Raw genomic sequence first — 7118 nt, 5'->3', positions numbered from 1 at the left:
ACGGTGCGGCGGGACCTCCGTGCTGCTTCAGCGGTGTGGTGGGACCTCTGTGCTGCTACTTCCGTGCGGCGGGACATGTCGGCTACTCTCGCAGCGAGGCGGGACATCTCTAGTGCTTCCGCTTCCATGCTCGCCTCTCCCTGGTGGCAATCTCTCGACCCAGAACTCACGCTGGCCTTGGCAGACGCGAGGGAAGGATGCTGAATGACTTGTTTGTTTTTGTGGATGAGGAGTTGAGGAGGAATGTGCAGTCATCTTGGCATACTAGTATTTATAACTGAGTACTAATACGCTCCTAAGTGGGAAACCGTTAAGGTTGTGATCGGTGTGAACAGGTTTGCAATTCAATATAGCATGGAGTAATTTGGAATTTGACGAGACGCAAGCTCAAAATTTATTGACGGTTCTAGTTTCAAAGAGCGGCACTATTCCCGGATTGAGTAGTTCTTTTTCTACTCGCTCCTTTCCGGTTTTATAGGGCTTATCTCAAAATTTTAATTTTTCCATTTTATAAGGCTCAATTTGGTTGTTCCCCAACACATGTTCAGATTCCAAGGTGCATTAAATCATTGCATGCAAGTATTAAGAGAAAATTGACCGATGCATGTACTTTATGTCTGCATGCATTGCAATTAATGCATTGATAAACATAATTTTCTAAGAAAAACAAGAGCATTAATTAGGTGCTTTTGCAAACTACAAAACATATTCCACCACTCACCATCTTGGTTGGTGAGATTTTTGAATTAAGCCCTATAAACCGGAAAGGAGGGAGTACTGCTGTGTACGTGCAATAACTGGCACCGTCGTATACATATCTTACGGTTAATGGGCGTTCGTCAGGAATAGCCGCGTGGCGAGCTCTAGGCTAGTCTTTTTTTCAGACGCATTAAACCTATCTCTCAGGACTTCTCGCACGCACCATCATGCAACCCACAAAAACTTGTACTCTGAGTTTAGTACGTTATACAGGAAGAGAAGAGGTGCACGCACGCAGTCATCCTTTCACACACGCGTCCGTTTTTTCTCGAAAAGGAGGATGATGACCCCCCGCTCTACATCTGGGAGTCACACACGCATCTGTAGCTATGAATTGTAGTGTTCTCAACCATCCAATTGGCTCTATCATGGATGTACCTATATACTAAAACATGTCTAGATACATTTATATTTTGACAAATGGAAGGCATGTATTGTGGGACGGAGGGAGTGCTTGTCATCAAAATGGATAAAAAGGGACGTATCTAGAACTAAAATACATCTACATACATCTCCTTTTATCCATTTTGATGACAAGTAGTACTTCTTACCCAAAGGAACTTTATATCCAACAGGCACAAAATATCCGTTCGACTGTTGGAAATTACTGATCTGGTGTCGAAGTAATTGTTGCATCGCCACCAAAACCCACCATTTCTTAAGCTAAAGTAGACCAAGGTAATCCCTATATTAGCATATTACTAAGATAAACAAAAGGCATTGTAGAAACATTTAGGACATGAGCTTGTCAATCTGAATGTGGAGGGACACCAGCTTAGCCCCGGCCAGCAGCTTGGGCGGTACTGTCAAGAAGGTCAGCTCCTGCACGCCGACGTCGCCGGGATCCTTGTTGCTTGTCACCTCCATTTCCACCTTGATGGCGTCGGTCGTGCCTTTGGGCTCCCCTGGCGGGCCGTTCGCCCACAGCTTGGCCATGTAGTGCGGCAGTGGGGACGCTCCTGCTCTGATGCAGACGACCGACACGGCGATAGGTGCGCCGATGTCGAGCACGCCACCAACCAAGAAAAACGCGCGGCCGTCCTCCTCCACGAACAGCAAGAGTCGTGGCTCCGACAGTGGCGCTTGCAGCTGGAGCACCTTGCCGTACTGGATCCTGTGCACGGGCATCGGATGCGCGATGCTGATGTGGTGGTAGAGCACCGGCGGTGGGCCTTCATAGCCCCAGACGGGCACGGGGCAGGGCGCGAGCGGACACATGCTCTATTGATCGGCGAGCTTGTGGTAAGTGATGTAGAGCCCACAGCCTTCGTGCGGGCACTCCACCCTCACCGACGAAAGGACGGAGTCCACCGCCGTGTTCCGCACATCGAAGCCACCACCCCGCTCGCACTTCTGGCACTGTCGCTGGTTCCCGGGGCGCTCGACGCGGCAGTCCGCGCAGGCCAGGTGCCCTCCCTTGCACTGCAGAAATCAATCGAACAACACATCAATCAAGAAACCTGCACCTTGCTCAATCAGCCAAACAGACGAGGTATATTCGAACCTCATACACTGGAGGCGTCAAGGGGCGAAGGCACAAGGGGCAGTGGAGCACGGTGAGGTCCATCGAGACCTTAGAGAGCTCCATCGTCGGGTCCTGTTCGGTCTGCATGATCTCACCCTCCTCGTGCACAACCATCTCTCGACTTGGGCCGTCGCATTACAAAGCTTTACCGTCACATATTTTATACTACTTCAAGGTGCATTAAATCAACACATGCAAGTATCAAAAGGAGAGTCACGACATGCATGCATGTGTTGTAATTAATGCATCGGTAAACGCAAATTATTGAAATATATCGAGTGCAGTGCTTTAATGTGTCGCGTCAACTCGTACATCAACGAGAAGTTGGGTGCGTGCGACCTATAACTGTCATCACTTTAGGTCTCCTTTTCGAACCGCGGCTATGCTTCACAGTACATATTTTTTCACGCATTTATCCTCCTATATGTACTCCTAGGCCATTTCCACGTGCTCCCATTCGCCGACATGTGGGACATAGAGCATCTGGGTCGTAGTGCATGCACGACTCGGAGCATATGCCGGGGTACTTTACGTTTTAGACCTCACGAATTACATGCAAACCCCCTACAGAAGAATAAATAAATGAATGAATTACTACATGAAACCGGATTAATTTCATGGAAACCGGAGCACGTTCATTAAATTTTGGACATAACACGTTTATAAAAAATGACCGGACCTAAACCAGTCTAAGGGACTCCTTGATTTTTTCCGCAAAAAAGGGCCTCTTTGATTCGCAGGATACTGAAAACACAGGAATGGGGAAAGTATGATGGCGATGAACCGAGACGAGGAGAACTCTAACTCAGGCCCTGTTTGGATCCCTATGTTAGAGTTAGTTTTAGTTAGTTGGGGCTCAAATAACCCAAAAGTATCCAAACATGATGGGTTAGTTGGATCTAACCCACCCCAAAAAACTAGCCCACACTAGAGGAGATTATTTGGGTAAGTTCTCCTGGGCCCACTAAAAAAATTAGTAAAAAAAGTTACCCCTCCCATTCAAACAGGATCCAAAGTAGTCAAATGATTGAGAAAGAATATTTATTGTCAATCTAACCCTACCATCCAAATAGCTTTTTGGTTAGAGTTAGTTTAGAGTTAGAATCTAACTCTAACCTCTAACTAAGTTAGAGTATCCAAACAGGGCCTCAGTTAGAGGTTAGAGTTAGATTCTAACCCTGAACTAACTCTAAACCAAAGAGGTGTATGGATGGCAGGGTTAGATTGACAATAAATGCTTATTCTCAATCATTTGACTACTTTGGACCCTATTTCCTACCGGATTTGGTGTGGCCGGCTCTTCTGTGGCCTCCTCCCGCTCATAATTGACATAAATGAACCATCTATACAAATCAAGCATGCAAAACATGATAATTTTTACTTTGTCCATACAAGTGAGATATCCCACTTAAACATACAAGTCGTCAATCAAGCTTCACAAAATAAGAAAACACTTCATGAAACAAAGCATGAGCTAACTCATCACGGAAGTCATTCACGATAGGGAGGGAGCCCGGAGCCCCTCACGCACCGAGGGAGGAGCTCGCCATCGTCGCTCTGGAGGAAGGCTCTGTATAGCCCAAGTCCCGGGAACCCCTCCAATGTCGGCCCTTGCGAGTTGAGGTCGACACTGGCATGGGTAGCAGGGCCGCTTGCCGCCAACTGGGAACTTAATCTTTGGGCCTCTAGAAATAATGCAAGCCTGTAACAAAAATACCAAGAAAGGTGAACTGAATCTTTGGGCCTCTAGAAATAATGCAAGCCTGAAACTGAAATACCTAGAAAGGTGAACTGAATCTTTGGGCCTCTAGAAATAATGCAAGCCTGAAATTGAAATACCTAGAAAGGTGAACTGAATCTTTGGGCCTCTAGAAAGATTTATTACCTCCTCAAGCAGCATCAAACAATTCCATGTGTGCACCACAAATCTATACCAAGTTTGATCAGGATCTACTTTTCCAAATCAAAATTAGCGCTAGAGCAAGCAAGATCAATTATATGGCCATGAGACAGAGAAGGAACAGACAAACTCACCCATCTCGCGACCTCCCTGGTAGATGCACCACCGCCGCGCACGACAGAGGGTGAAAAATGACTGGTGAAGGGGGAGCGGGTCGACCTTCGAAGGCCGGAGGGAGAGGGCGGTCGGAGTAGGGCGGCGGAGGCCGGAAGGAGAGGGCGGCCGAAGGAAAGAGAGGGCGAGCGGTGCTTGGGTGGGCGACCCTATGGGGAACAGAGAGGAGTCGTGCGAGAGGGGGGAGGGAGCGATCTGGTGCGGGCAGGGGAGATTTTTTAGTTCTCTTTTAGTGGGCCCGAGGATAACTAACCCAATTAGAACCTCTCCACCGTGCTAGTTTTTTTAGCTGGGTTAGAGCAAACTAGCTCAAACTAACCCCTCTTGTTTCGATAATTTGAGGCTATTTCAACCCAAACTAGCTCTAACTCAGGGACCCAAACAAAGAGGAGTGTTACTGTACATGCTACAGTGTGGACCGTAGCACATTATTTTTTATGGCCATATCACCACATTGTTTTCTACTGCTGGTTCACTGGGCTACCGTGGTTCACACTGCTGGTTCACTAGGCTGTCGTGGTTCGCACTGCTGGTTCACTGGGCTGCCGTGGTTCGCACTCCTCCGACCTGAGTAGTAGTAGGGCATGTAAATTGGTTCTATCTTAGCAATGCCACGTAGGATAAATGATGAAGTGGAGGAGAGAGAAATCATAAGAGAAGGCTTGTCTTCTCTTAATTAAGAGAAGGCAAGAGATGATCTCTTAACACAATATGTGTCACCATGTTTTTAGGAATAACTAGTTATTGAAGATGAGGCTAAGAGATGACCCATTGTAGACATGTTTTTCTTGTCAGCTCTAAATTACATGCAATATTTAAGATAAGGCTACCTTATCGACCATTGTACATGCCCGTAGTACTAGTATATACCGCATCATTCTTTGCTCCTTCTTACTACTCCGACATGTGGGAGAGCCAGCATCCGGGTCGATGTGTCATGCACCAGATTAGAGCGCGGAACAGAAGGGGGGCATCACCCCGGTCGGAGCGCCAGTAATTGATGACTATAGTGAGTGGTCATATCACAAGTCTTTCCAGCAGTAACGCGCCGTCAAATCACACAACCCGACCTTTCCAGCAGTATGTTTGAGAATCTGCCACTCACTCACCCTCCTCGCCTCTCTGTCAAACCGCCTACCCGAAAACTGCCGCGCGTACTGCCCGGGAAAAGCCCCGCCCTCAACTTTTAACTACGCGAAAATAGTTCGAGCTTGTTCGTTCTATATAAATACAGTACTTACTGTATGTTTATTCACCCGTGGGGTTGTTCAATGAATGTAGGGGTAGGGAGCACAAGTGAACAATGCTGTAGTACTACTACTAGTAGTAAGGAGGAGTCGTACAGTAGTCACCTTAAATAGAGAGTTTCTTTTCTTTAATGCCACGTACACAAATTGAAACACTTGTTGTGGAGAGAAAAAAGATAATCACTCCACTATATATGGACGCAGGGGCCTGAGCACTTGCTTTACTGGGGTTGCTCTCTACATTCTCTCATCCTCTCCAGATATAAACAAGATAGCGGTAGCAACATTTTCTCTCTGCTCACCGCTGGTCACAGATCCGGCTGGATCCCTTCGGCCGGTGTGTGTAGAGGACAAAAAGGTGCATCGTTCACGTGGTCATCGCCGCCGAGGGAGGAAACCCACAGCTGCCGGAGGGGCTCGATCCTCTGCCCGTGCCGTTCTCTCCGACACAGCACCAGCTTGGGAGGTCCTCCGACCCTTCTTCCTCCCTGCCATATTGTCCGCAGATCCGACCTACCGCCGCCGACATCCCGGCGACCCTCAGGTATAAGTTCTTCGAAAGCGGCCTTGCTCTACTGCCCCAGCTCCCCACGTGTCTGCATGTGCATCTTTTTCTACTCCCATCAGCTCTTCCAAAGCCACCTAAATTTTTAGTATTATTAGAGGTAAAGCTACTTCATGCATTCGAATCTAGGACTTTGTTCAAACAACGAAGAAAGGGGGGAAAGTTGTAGCATGAATCTAGGACTTGACTCAAAGAGGAAATAATATGGTGAAAGTAGTAGATACCGGATACCCAACCGGTCTCTTGGTTGAAAAGGGAAATAATGGGAAAACGTAGTACAAATTGGATAAGGAACAGATCTATTATTGGTTGAAAAAAGGATAGAAAGTGGCGGCTGGTGGACAAGTCAACAGAATATGTCCAGGATTAGATTTGCTGCCATCACATAGTAAAAGGTCTCCAGGATTATATTTGCTGCCCTCACATAGTAAAAGGTCTCGAGGATTAGATTTGTTGCCCTCACATAGTAAAAGGTCTCTAGGATTAGATTTGCTGCCCTCACATAGTACAAGGTCTCCAGGATTAGGTTTGCTGCCCTCACATAGCATGAACAAACTCGGCATCACCACTTTATGCCTTCTTGTAGGTACATTGTGCTGATGCGTCCACTGTCGCATGGCCTTATATCAACCTTTTGCTGTTGTTAATGTAAGGGAGCATGTAAAATGAAGCGATCACACTGTTACCTTAGGGACATGTCTAACCAGTGTTATTGTTAATCTAATGCCTCCAGTGATAAGATGCAATTAAACTATGTTACAAATGGCACTCCTGTTGTTTTCCCCAGTATGATAAGTAAGTTGCTCCTTTACGCTGCTGAATGTCCTGGTGTCCCCAATTTCCCATGCCCTTAAACCAACTATTTAGCTGCTATTGATTTACTGTGTCTGGTAAACAAGCAATGCCACCATTAAAGTAATCCCATATTTGAGGAATCTCATTGTTGAT

At 46.8% G+C, this 7118-nt stretch overlaps 1 pseudogene; it reads right to left on the bottom strand.

The window, feature by feature from the left end:
• Positions 1–1491: 1491 nt before the first annotated feature.
• Positions 1492–2398, bottom strand: LOC119360652 (annotated as a pseudogene).
• Positions 2399–7118: the final 4720 nt, after the last annotated feature.

Source organism: Triticum dicoccoides, chromosome 2B, assembly GCF_002162155.2.
Source record: "Triticum dicoccoides isolate Atlit2015 ecotype Zavitan chromosome 2B, WEW_v2.0, whole genome shotgun sequence".
Classification (NCBI taxonomy): domain Eukaryota; kingdom Viridiplantae; phylum Streptophyta; class Magnoliopsida; order Poales; family Poaceae; genus Triticum; species Triticum dicoccoides.
Note: the sequence above shows the minus strand (reverse complement) of the source record. Positions and strands in the feature narration are given on the sequence as shown.